Here is a 14,293-nt window from a genome sequence, read left to right on the forward strand (position 1 = left end):
CTTGTGATTATACCCCTTGCAAGCATCCGCAACTACAAGAAAGTAATTAAGAATAAATCTAACCACAGCCTTAAACTCTGAGATCCTGCGATCCCTCCTGCATCGATATACCAACGGGGGTTTAGGTTTCTGTCACTCCGGCAACCCCGCAATTAGCAAACGAATACAAGATGCATTCCCCTAGGCCCATAAATGGTGAAGTGTCATGTAGTCGACGTTCACATGACACCACTAGAAGAATAACACCACAACTTAAATATCATACCATTGAATATTACTCAACCATAGTTCACTACTAACATTTAGACTTCACCCATGTCCTCAAGAACTAAACGAACTACTCACGAGACATCATATGGAACATGATCAGAGGTGATATGATGATGAATAACAATCTGAACATAAACTTGGTTCAATGGTTTCACTCAATAGCATCAACAACAAGTAGAGATCGATACCGGGAGAGTTTCCCCTATCAAACAATCAAGATCAAACCCAAATTGCTACGGCGATGATGGTGTCCAGCGGTGGAGACGGCGGTGATGATGGTGTAGATGATGATGATGGTGATGGAGATGATGTCCAGCTCGATGACGGTGACGATGGCGTCGATTTCCCCCTCCCGGAGGGAATTTCCCCGGCGGATTCCTGCCTGCCAGAGAGCTCTTTTCTCTCTGGTGTTCTCCGCCCATGAGCGGGTTGTAACTCTCCGTGAGGTACCCTACTGTGGCTTAGGTTTCGGAACGAAGGATTTCGCGAAGAAAAGGAGGCGAAAGGGGTCGTGGGCCCCCAAACCACATGGCGGCGCGGCCGGGGCATGGGCCGCGCCGCCCTAGGGTGTGGGCCCACCCTGGCTCCTCCTGGCTCCTCCTTCTGGCTTCCTTCGTCATCTTGAAAAATAGGATTTTTGGTATAATTTCCTTCCACAGTTGATCTTCCGAAATATTGCGTTCTGACGGTGCTTTTTCCAGCAGAATCCTGGCTCCGGTGCTTGATCCTCCAATAATGATGAAACATGCAAAATAGATGAAATAACATAAGTATTGTGTCCCAATATGAAATATATCAATGAATAATAGCAAATTATGATATAAAATAGTGATGCAAATTGGACGTATCAGCACCTCATGTCAGCTCAGGTCGTAGTGGTGGCTTGGACATTTTCTGGAATAATGGAATAAACGTAGAGAGTTTACCTTAATCTCAGTACCATATTGATGCCATTGTGCATGTCTTCCCCCCATGGAACCATATCATTTGACATGTGTGTATGGAGAGGTGCAAGTCAGCGAGCGAAATAAAACTTAGGACTTGCTGAAGTTCTTGAAGTCAGCATATCCACTCCCCTAATATGTATTCATGATTTCAACGAAGTACTCCATAGGGAGGAACACAAAGGCGTGAACAAACGAAACAATGCTAAGATGGCAGCCTTTCATGAGACCATGGACGTGTGTTGTCTTGCTGACCTCGGGTTCACTGGTATAAATTGGACGTTCGAGAAGTGAGTCTCGGGGAAATGTATTGCCATGTCAGGTTAGACAGGGCACTAGCAACACCAGATTGGTGTGATTGTTACCCACTAGCAGAGGTGAAGCACCTCTTCACAATAAGGACATCTGATCGATCACATCCCCATTTTGTTGAGTTTGGAGCCAAGCTCTGGTGTTCAGTAACATTGGCCTCTTTGCCGGTATGAAACAATGTGGGAAACCCATGCAGATTTCAAACCAATGCTCTATCAGGTTTGGAGCGCTAGGGAATCAAGCCATGCAGGGTTTCCAGAATAAGTTGACCTCTTTATCTAGCTCTCTAGCAAAATGTGGATTGACTACTTTTGGGCATGTCCGAAAGGAAATATGACAGCTGAAACAAGAACTGGAAAATTTACGGAATGCACCCCTCTGCGTCGGGCTGTCTTATGAGGAAATTAAGATGTCGTCGCGAACTCATGTGGCGTCAGAGAGCTCGAGTAAAATGGCTCCCAGTAGGTGATAGGAATACACATTTTTTCCATCAGACGGCAAGTAGGAGGAAGAAGAAAAATAAGATTACTAGAATTAAGAAACCTGATGGAACTCTTACCAAGGATCTGCTGGAACTACAATAGACATCTCAGGAATTTTATGATGATCTTTACAAATCAGAAGGTACAAGTGGGATGGAAGAGGTTCTCGCAGCAGTACCATCCTCGATCACTTCGGATATGAATGCCAAGTTGATTGCCCCGTTTGAAGAGCATGAAATAAATACTGCTATTTTTCAGATGCACCCTACAAAAGCCCCAGGCTCGGATGGCTACCTAGCTCATTTCTTTGAGCGGCATTGGTACTTGTGTGTTTCATAGGTTACCCGATCGGTGATGAGAATTCTAAAGGGAGAAGATACCCCGGAAGGAATCAATAAGACTTTCATTGTGCTCATACCGAAAGTATCTCAACCGGAGGAGTTAGGTAAGTTTCACCCTATTATTCTGTGCAATGTAATCTACAAAATTGCCTCCAAAATTCTTGCAAACGGGCTAAAGGTCATCCTACCTGAGATTATCTCGGAGGAGCAGTCTGTGTTTGTCCCAGGAAGACTAATCACAGACAACATTATCACAGCGTATGAGTATCTACATTTTATGAAGCGAAATGGTGCAAAGAAGCACTAGCATTGTTCTCTGAAATTAGACATGTGAAAGGCATATGATCATGTTGAGTAGAATTATTTACAGGCGATATGCACCGTATGGGTTTCCATGACCGCTGGATACAGTTAATAATGAGGATGGTCAGCTCTATCTTTCTCGGTCCTATTCAATGGAACTCCTTTAGAGGATTTTCGCCCATCTAGATGCATCCACCAAGGTGACCATATATCTTCATTCTTTTATTGCAGAAGAGGGCCTTTCAGACCTTTTAAAACAAAGTTGTCAATCATTGCATCTCCATGGAATTAGGGTGGCATCAACTGCTACGGCAGTAAACCACCTTATTTTCGTCGATGATAGCCTGATGTTTGTCAAAGCAAGTGAAGAGGGAGCGAAACAAACTATTGCTTTACTGGATAAGTACTGTAATGCTTCAGGTCAAAGAGAAAATTTGGACAAATCCTCCAACTTCTAGACAATCTGTCAAGAATATTATGCAAGTGCCAAACGAGTCACTGAATGATAAATATATTGGCATGTCTTCAGATGTTGGTGCATCTCTGAATGGGGCCTTTAAGTTTTTGATGGACAGGGTTTGGAAACAAGTATAGGGATGGATCAAGATTATCTTGTAGGCAGGGGGCAAGGAGGTGTTGATCAAGTCAGTGGTACAAGCTATCCCGTTGTTTTCCACGTCGTTGTTCAAGCTGCCAAGAGGTTTATGTCTCCACATTAATTCATTGATCCATAATTTCTGGTGGGGAAGCAAGAAAGGAAAGAGGCGGACACATTGGGTCCCATGGGAGGTAATGTGCTCTCCCAAGGATGATGGAGGTTTAGGGTTCAGAGATATTGAACTCTTTAATATTGTGTTACTTGCACATCAGGCATGGCGGATATTACAAAACCCATATACACTTAGTGCAAGGATCTTGAAAGTGGTTTACTTCCGTACCACGCGGATTTCCTAGATGCGTCGTTGGGATCCCACCCTTCACAGATATGGAGAACATTATTGGAAGGAAGAGATGTTCTTAAACACGGGTCAATCAGGTGGATCGGTACTGGCCAGGACACACATGCAGGGAACCAAAATTGGCTCCCGGGGAATCACATGTCCAGGCCGGTAGCATGTCTTGCGACTGACCCTCCTGAAAAACTTAGTAGCTTCATCAACACTGATACGGTGACATGGAACAGAGTAGTTTTGGAGAAGTTCTTTATTCCAATGGATGTAGAATGAGTCTGCAAAATTCCACTCACCACACGACGCCTTGCAGGTCATGGCATTATGAGCGGACTGGTATCCTCATTATTCGTTCAGTCTATCGTATGTTGGTCAGAACAAAGAAGAGGACGGGGGACTAGATAGACAAAGGATCAGTAGGGTCACACATAGCCTCGGGGGAGAAACAATGGACCAAGTTATGGAGAACCCAAGTACCATCCAAGCTTCGAGTCTTTTTTTGGAAGTTGGATCATCAATCCCTTCCTACCGATGATGTGAGACAACATAGACACATGGCTCAGATGAGCCAATGCTCGTTGTTGAAGGAGATATGCCCTAGAGGCAATAATAAAGTGGTTATTATTTATATCTTTATGTTTATGATAAATGTTTATATATCATGCTATAATTGTATTAACCGAAACATTAGTACATGTGTGATATGTAGACAACAAGAAGTCCCTAGTATGCCTCTTAAACTAGCTTGTTGATTAATGGATGATTAGTTTCATAATCATGAACATTGGATGTTATTAATAACAAGGTTATGTCATTGTATGAATGATGTAATGGACACACCCAATTAAGCGTAGCATAAGATCTCGTCATTAAGTTATTTGTTATAAGCTTTCGATACATAGTTACCTAGTCCTTATGACCATGAGATCATGTAAATCACTTATACCGGAAAGGTACTTTGATTACACCAAACGCCACTGCGTAAATGGGTGGTTATAAAGGTGGGATTAAGTATCCGGAAAGTATGAGTTGAGGCATATGGATCAACAGTGGGATTTGTCCATCCCGATGACGGATAGATATACTCTGGGCCCTCTCGGTGGAATGTCGTCTAATGTCTTGCAAGCATATGAATAAGTTCATAAGAGACCACATACCACGGTACGAGTAAAGAGTACTTGTCAGGAGACGAGGTTGAACAAGGTATAGAGTGATACTGAAGATCAAACCTCGGACAAGTAAAATATCGCGTGACAAAGGGAATTGGTATTGTATGTGAATGGTTCATTCGATCACTAAAGTCATCGTTGAATATGTGGGAGCCATTATGGATCTCCAGATCCCGCTATTGGTTATTGGTCGGAGTGAGTACTCAACCATGTCCGCATAGTTCACGAATCGTAGGGTGACACACTTAAAGTTGGATGTTGAAATGGTAGTACTTGAATATGGAATGGAGTTCGAATATTTGTTCGGAGTCCAGGATGAGATCCCGGACATCATGAGGAGTTCCGGAATGGTCCGGAGAATAAGATTCATATATAGGATGTCATTTTATGTGAATTAAAATGTCGCGGAAGGTTCTATGGAAGGTTCTAGAAGGTTCTAGAAGGTTCTAGAAAAGTCCGGAAGAAACCACCAAGGAAGGTGGAGTCCACATGGGACTCCACCTCCATGGCCGGCCAACCCTAGTGGGGGTGGAGTCCCAAGTGGACTCCCCCTTAGGGGGCCGGCCACCCCCCCATATGGGAGGTGGAACTCCCACCTCTAGTGGGAGTCCTAGCTTGGCTAGGTTTCCCCTCCATATGGAAGGTTTTTGGTTCGGGTCTTATTCGAAGACTTGGAGACCAACTCTTGGGGATCCACCTATATAATGAGGGGCCAAGGGAGGGGGCCGGCCACCCCAAGACCACAAGTTGGCCGCCCCCCTTGAAGTGGCCGGCCACCCCCTCCCAAACCCTAGCCGCCCCCCTCTCCTCCATATCTCCCGCGTAGCTTTAGCGAAGCTCCACCGGAGTTCTCCACCGCCACTGACACCACGCCGTCGTGCTGTCGGATTCAAGAGGAGCTACTACTTCCGCTGCCCGCTGGAACGGGGAGGTGGACGTCGTCTTCATCAACAACCGAACGTGTGACCGAGTACGGAGGTGCTGTCCGTTCGTGGCGCCGGAAGCGATCGTGATCAAGATCTTCTACGCGCTTTTGCAAGCGGCAAGTGAACATCTACCGCAGCAACAAGAGCCTCATCTTGTAGGCTTTGGAATCTCTTCAAGGGTGAGACTCGATACCCCCTCGTTGCTACCGTCTTCTAGATTGCATCTTGGCTTGGATTGCGTGTTCGCGGTAGGAAAATTTTTGTTTTCTATGCAACGTTATCCTACAGTGGTATCAGAGCCGTGTCTATGCATAGATGGTTGCACGAGTAGAACACAATGGTTTTGTGGGCGTTGATGCTCTTGTTATCTTTAGTTTGAGTACTTTGCATCTTTGTGGCATAGTGGGATGAAGCGGATCGGACTAACTTTACATGACCGCGTTCATGAGACTTGTTCCTCGTTCGACATGCAACTTGTATTGCATAAGAGGCTTTGCGGGTGTCTGTCTCTCCTACTATAGTGAAGATTCAATTTACTCTTCTATTGAAAACATTAGTATCAACGTTGTGGTTCATGTTCGTAGGTAGATTAGATCTCTCTCGAAAACCCTAAACCACGTAAAATATGCAAACCAAATTAGAGACGTCTAACTTGTTTTTGCAGGGTTTGGTGATGTGATATGGCCATAATGGGATGATGAATATGTATGAGATGATCATTATTGTATTGTGGCAACGGCGGAGCCTTATGGTTGTCTTTAAATTTCATGTTGAGTAGTTTTTCAAAGTAGTTGTAATAGTTGCTACATGGAGGACAATCATGAAGACGGCGCCATTGACCTTGACGCTACGCCGACGATGATGGAGATCATGCCCGAAGATGATGGAGATCATGTCCGTGCTTTGGAGATGAAGATCAAAGGCGCAAAGACAAAAGGGCCATATCATATCACATATGAACTGCATGTGATGTTAATCCTTTTATGCATCTTATTTTGCTTAGATCGCGACGGTAGCATTATAAGATGATCCCTCACTAAAATCTCAAGATAATAAAGTGTTCATCCTTAGTAGCACCGTTACCAAGTCTTGTCGTTTGAAGCATCTCGTGATGATCGGGTGTGATAGATTCAATAAGTACATACAACGGGTGCAAGACAGTTTTGCACATGCGGATACTAAGGTGGCCTTGACGAGCCTAGCATGTACGAGACATGGTCTCGGAACACGTGATACCGAAAGGTAGAGCATGAATCATATGGTTGATATGATGAACACTTTGAGTGTTCGCCATTGAAATCACACTTTTTCTCGTGATGATCGGGTTTAGGTGTGGTGGATTTGGTTCGTGTGATCACTAAGACAATGCGAGGGATATTGTTTTGAGTGGGAGTTCACCTAGATTTTTAATTATGTTGAATTAAAATTTGAACTCAATTTGTCATAAACTTAGTCTAAACTTTTGCAAATATATGTTGTAGAGATGGCGTCCCCAATCAATTTTAATCGGTTCCTAGAGAAAGAGAAACTTAAGAGCAACGGTAGCAACTTCACCGATTTGGTTCCGTCATGTGAGGATCTTCCTCTCTGGCGGAAATCTGCAATATGTGCTTGATGCACCGCTAGGTGACCCTCCTGTAAACTGAAACCGATGAAGTAAAAGCTGTTTACGAGACTCGGAAAATTCGGTACTCTCAAGTTTAGTGTGCCATCTGTGCGATGCGGAATCCGATCTTCAAAAACGTTTTGAGCACCACGATCCTCATGAGTTGATGAAAGAGCTGAAAGCTATTTTTGAAACTCATGCGGCCGTGGAATGCTATGAAGCATCGAAACAATTCTTCAGCTGCATGATGGAAGAAGGCAGCTCCGTTAGTGAGCACATGCTCGCTATGACCGGGCATGCGAAGAAACTCGATGACTTGGGAATAGTGATTCCTAACAGATCGGGGATTAATCGTGTCCTTCAATCTTGCCACCAAGTTACAAGAACTTTGTGATGAACTACAATATGCGTAACATGAACAAGGAGTTACACGAACTCTTTGGCATGCTAAAAATGCTTGAGATTGAGATCAAGAAAGAGCACCAAGTGTTGATGGTCAACAAGACCACCGGTTTCAAGAAACAGGGCAAGTCTAAGGGAAAATTCAAGAAGGGTGGCAAGAAAGCTGCCACGCCTCTGTGAAACCTAAGAACGGCCCTAAGCCCGATCTGAGTGCTATTATCGCAAGGAGAAGGGACAACTGGAAGCGTAATTGCTCCAAGTATACGGCTGATACGAAGAGCGGCCTTGTCAAGAAGAAGAAAGAAGGTATATCGATATACATGTTATAGATGTTCATTTCTTGGTTCTCGTTCTAGTACACAGGTATTTGATACTGGTTCGGTTGCTCATATTTGTAACTCGAAACAGGAACTAAAGAATAAACGACAACTACTGAAAGATGAAGTGACGATGCGCGTTGGAAACGGATCCAAGGTCATTGTGATCGCAGTCGGCACACTTCCTCTACATCTACCTTCGGGATTAGTTTTAAGCCTAAATAATTGTTATTATGTACCTGCGTTGAGCATGAACATTATATCTGGATCTTGTTTAATGCAAGACGGTTATTCATTCAAGTCTGAGAATAATGGTTGTTCTATTTTTATGAATAATATCTTTTATGGTCGAGCACCACAAAAGAATGGCTTATTTCTGTTAGATCTCGATAGTAGTGATACGCATATACATAACATTGATGCTAAGCGAATTAAATTGAATGATAATTCTACTTATATGTGTACTTGTCGTCTTGGTCATATTGGAGTGAAATGCATGAAGAAACTCCCATGCGATGGATTACTTGAATCACTTGACTTTGAGTCACTTGATAGATGCGAAGCATGTCTAATGGGTAAAATGACTAAGACTCCATTTTCTGGTATGATGGAGCGAGCTGCGACTTATTGGAAATCATACATACCGATGTGTGCGGACCAATGAGCGTAGCATCGTGATGGTTATCGTTATGTTCTAACCTTCACAGATGATCTGAGTAGATATGGGTATATCTATTTCATGAAACATAAATCCGAAACTTTCGAGAAGTTTAAGGAATTTCAAAGTGAAGTAGAAAATCAACGTAACAAGAAGATTAAATTTCTACGATCTGATCGTGGAGGTGAATATCTGAGTTATGAGTTTGGCATGCATTTAAAGAAATGCGGAATACTTTCACAATTGACACCACCGGGAACACCTCAACGTAACGGTGTGTCCGAACGTCGTAATCGAACTCTCTTAGATATGGTTCGTTCTATGATGTCTCTTACTGATTTGCCGTTATCTTTTTGGAGTTATGCATGAGAGACAGCCGCATTCACTTTAAATAGAGCACCATCAAAATCCGTAGAAACGACACCGTATGAATTATGGTTTAATAAGAAACCTAAGCTGTCGTTCCTGAAAGTTTGGGGTTGCGAAGCCTATGTAAAGAAGTTACAACCGGACAAGCTAGAACCCAAAGCGGAGAAATACGTCTTCATAGGATACCCTAAGGAAACTATAGGGTACACTTTCTATCACAGATCCGAAGGCAAAATCTTTGTTGCTAAGAACGGAACCTTTCTTGAGAAAGAATTTCTCACTAAAGAAGTGACTGGAAGAAAAGTAGAACTCGATGAGATTGATGAATCTATACTCGTTGATCAGAGTAGCGCGATCGGAAGTTGTACTGTACCGCCTACACCGGCAACGAGAGGAAGCTAATGATAATGATCATGAAACTTCGAACGAGGAAACTACGAACCTCGCGAGATCGACAAGGGAACGTACCACTCCTGATTGGTATGATCCTTGTCTAAATGTCATGATTGTGGATAACAATGATGAGGATCCTGCGACGTATGAAGAAGCGATGATGAGCCCAGATTCCAACAAATGGCAAGAAGCCATGAAATCCGAAGTGGGATCCATGTATGATAACAAAGTATGGACTTTGGTAGACTTATCTGATAGCCGAAAGGCTGTCGAGAATAAATGGATCTTCAAGAGAAAAACAGATGCTGATGGTAATATTACTGTCTATAAAGCTCGGCTTGTCGCAAAGGGTTTCCGACAAATTCAAGGAGTTGACTACGATGAGACTTTCTCACCTGTAGCGAAGCTAAAATCTGTGAGGATTTTTGTTAGCAATAGCTGCATTTTTCGATTATGAGATTTGGCAGATGGACGTCAAAACGGCGTTCCTTAATGGAGACATTGAGGAAGAGTTGTATATGGTACAACCCAAAGGTTTTGTCGATCCTAAAAATGCTGACAAAGTATGCAAACTTCAGCGTTCAATCTATGGACTGAAGCAAGCATCGAGAAGTTGGAACCGATGCTTTGATAAAGTGATCAAAGACTTCGGGTTTATACAGTGTCATGGAGAGGCCTGTATTTACAAGAAAGTGAGTGGGAGTTCTGTAGCATTCCTGATATTATATGTAGATGACATATTGTTGATCGGGAATGATATAGAACTATTAAGCAGTGTTAAAGGTTATTTGAACAATAGTTTTTCAATGAAAGACCTTGGTGAAGCATCGTATATATTAGGCATCAAGATTTATAGAGATAGATCAAGACGCCTAATAGGGCTATCACAGAGTACATATCTGGACAAGATTCTAAAGAAGTTTAGAATGGACGAAAGTAAGAAAGGGTTCTTACCTATGTTACCAGGCAAAGTCTTGAGTAAGACTCAAGGACCGGCTACGGCAGAAGAAAGAGAAAGGATGAGTAAAATCCCCTATGCCTCGGCAGTAGGATCTATCATGTATGCCATGCTATGTACTAGACCGGATATAGCACATGATGTTAGTTTGACTAGCAGATATCAAAGTGATCCAGGAATGGAACACTGGACAGCGGTCAAGAATATCCTAAAGTACTTGAAAAGAACTAAGGATATGTTTCTTTGTTATGGAGGTGACCAAGAGCTCGTTGTAAGTGGTTACACCGATGCAAGTTGGAACACTGATCCTGATGACTCTAAGTCGCAATCTGGGTACGTGTTTATATTGAATGGTGTCTGCAGATGGTGGGCAAGCTCGAAGCGGTGCACGGTGGCGAAGTCTTCAACAGAATCGAGTACATAGCGGCTTCGGAGGCTTCATCGAAGCGGTATGGATGAAGAGATTCATTGTAGAGCTCGGTGTGGTTCCTAGTGCATTGGACCCATTAATCATTCTTGTGATAACATGGGTGCCATCGCCAATGCACAAGAGCCAAGGTCACACAAGAGGCTGAAGCATATCAAGCTGCGTTACCACTCGATTCGCGAGTACATCGAAGATGGAGAAGTAAAGATTTGCAAAGTACACACTGATCTGAATGTAGCAGATCCGTTGACTAAAGCTCTCCCTAGGGCAAAGCATGACCAACACCAGAATGCCATGGGTGTTAGGTATATTACAATGTAATCTAGATTATTGACTCTAGTGTAAGTGGGAGACTGAAGAAGATATGCCCTAGAGGCAATAATAAAGTGGTTATTATTTATATCTTTATGTTTATGATAAATGTTTATATATCATGCTATAATTGTATTAACCGAAACATTAGTACATGTGTGATATGTAGACAACAAGAAGTCCCTAGTATGCCTCTTAAACTAGCTTGTTGATTAATGGATGATTAGTTTCATAATCATGAACATTGGATGTTATTAATAACAAGGTTATGTCATTGTATGAATGATGTAATGGACACACCCAATTAAGCGTAGCATAAGATCTCATCATTAAGTTATTTGCTATAAGCTTTCGATACATAGTTACCTAGTCCTTATGACCATGAGATCATGTAAATCACTTATACCGGAAATGTACTTTGATTACACCAAACGCCACTGCGTAAATGGGTGGTTATAAAGGTGGGATTAAGTATCCGGAAAGTATGAGTTGAGGCATATGGATCAACAGTGGGATTTGTCCATCCCGATGACGGATAGATATACTCTGGGCCCTCTCGGTGGAATGTCGTCTAATGTCTTGCAAGCATATGAATAAGTTCATAAGAGACCACATACCACGGTACGAGTAAAGAGTACTTGTCAGGAGACGAGGTTGAACAAGGTATAGAGTGATACTGAAGATCAAACCTCGGACAAGTAAAATATCGCGTGACAAAGGGAATTGGTATTGTATGTGAATGGTTCATTCGATCACTAAAGTCATCGTTGAATATGTGGGAGCCATTATGGATCTCCAGATCCCGCTATTGGTTATTGGTCGGAGTGAGTACTCAACCATGTCCGCATAGTTCACGAACCGTAGGGTGACACACTTAAAGTTGGATGTTGAAATGGTAGTACTTGAATATGGAATGGAGTTCGAATATTTGTTCGGAGTCCCGGATGAGATCCCGGACATCACGAGGAGTTCCGGAATGGTCCGGAGAATAAGATTCATATATAGGATGTCATTTTATGTGAATTAAAATGTCGCGGAAGGTTCTATGGAAGGTTCTAGAAAAGTCCGGAAGAAACCACCAAGGAAGGTGGAGTCCACATGGGACTCCACCTCCATGGCCGGCCAACCCTAGTGGGGGTGGAGTCCCAAGTGGACTCCCCCTTAGGGGGCCGGCCACCCCCCCATATGGGAGGTGGAACTCCCACCTCTAGTGGGAGTCCTAGCTTGGCTAGGTTTCCCCTCCATATGGAAGGTTTTTGGTTCAGGTCTTATTCGAAGACTTGGAGACCAACTCTTGGGGATCCACCTATATAATGAGGGGCCAAGGGAGGGGGCCGGCCACCCCAAGACCACAAGTTGGCCGCCCCCCTTGAAGTGGCCGGCCACCCCCTCCCAAACCCTAGCCGCCCCCCTCTCCTCCATATCTCCCGCGTAGCTTTAGCGAAGCTCCGCCGGAGTTCTCCACCGCCACCGACACCACGCCGTCGTGCTGTCGGATTCAAGAGGAGCTACTACTTCCGCTGCCCGCTGGAACGGGGAGGTGGACGTCGTCTTCATCAACAACCGAACGTGTGACCGAGTACGGAGGTGCTGTCCGTTCGTGGCACCGGAAGCGATCATGATCAAGATCTTCTACGCGCTTTTGCAAGCGGCAAGTGAACGTCTACCGCAGCAACAAGAGCATCATCTTGTAGGCTTTGGAATCTCTTCAAGGGTGAGACTCGATACCCCCTCGTTGCTACCGTCTTCTAGATTGCATCTTGGCTTGGATTGCGTGTTCGCGGTAGGAAATTTTTTATTTTCTATGCAACGTTATCCTACAGTTGTGTGGAGCTCAGGACTCTTGGCGGTATTCGTTGCTTGACTGCAATATGGCTCGATGCGTTTGGGCCCTTGTTGATGAGGAGGTCATCTAACATATGAGCATTTGTGCATAATCATCAGAAACAGTGGCTCTTCACAATGATGGAAACGCTAAAACATGATGAGTTCATTCAGGTTGTTGTTACGTTGTGGGCGCTATGGTATGCCCTACGGTGGTTGATTCACGACGGTGAACATCAGAGCCCCTTGTCCACATTCTTATTTGCCAGAAAGTTCATCGATGATCTAGCATTGGCTCCGAAACAGGCTTATGTTGGTCCCGTCGCCCGACAGGACGTGCAGATGGAGTGGATTCCACGAGCAGAAGGAGAAGCCAAGGTTAATGTTGATGCAGCACTAGCTAGATCGGGCACAGGAGGTGCTCTAGCGGCAGTGTGTCGTGATGCCAATGGTCTATTCCTGGGTGCATCAGCGTTGACGGTGGTGGGGGGTTTAAGCCCGACCACCCTCGAAGCTATGTCCTGCCGTGAGGGTTATCACTGGCCCAAGATTTGGGATTACCAAGGATCTGCATTGCCTCTGATTGATTGTCTGGATGTCAACATCCATCACCCATATCAAGTGGAGTACAGTATGATAATTGCAGAGATTAAGGAGACGGCGTCGATGACGGTTTTCAGACATGAAAGAAGAAACTCCAATGGGGAGCCTCACCGCTTTTCCCATAGTAGTGTTAGTTTGGGGCCTGGTCGCCGCTTGTGGCTCCTTGCACCGCCCGATGGCCTTTGTACTCCTTTAAAAAACTAGCTAATCAATAAAGAGGGGGTGAATTCTAATACTCCCTCCTACCCATATTAGTTGATTCTAGTATAGATGTATATAGATATATTTTAGTTCTAGATACATTCATATCAATGGCAAGTAATATGAATCGGATAAAAAAATTAAAAGGGTTACAATCATTAACAGGGATCCTCCTTCCTCCATGTCGGTTTATTTGGGTATTAATATGTATTTTAAGACAAAAATAACTACTAATCTAATCAATAAAAATAAGTATATATCACAAAACTATACCATTGGAAACTTCTTCCTCCAATAGTATAATGTTTATATCATGCATCTTATATTTTATTAACTAAATTAATGTTTATTTTTTTCCTCAAAGTGCATAATACCCTATAAACTGGTATGGAGATAGTAGCTAAGAAGGGTGGCGTGAAGTTACCAGTGACCGATACATGGTAAGTCCATAGTTGGGTTGTCTACTGTCTGAGATTGAACCTCGTATACTGTCTGCAGTGATTTAGTCGTGTATAATGCTAATGAT

The sequence above is a fragment of the Lolium perenne genome, chromosome 1 (genome assembly GCF_019359855.2).
Source record: "Lolium perenne isolate Kyuss_39 chromosome 1, Kyuss_2.0, whole genome shotgun sequence".
Classification (NCBI taxonomy): Eukaryota; Viridiplantae; Streptophyta; class Magnoliopsida; order Poales; family Poaceae; genus Lolium; species Lolium perenne.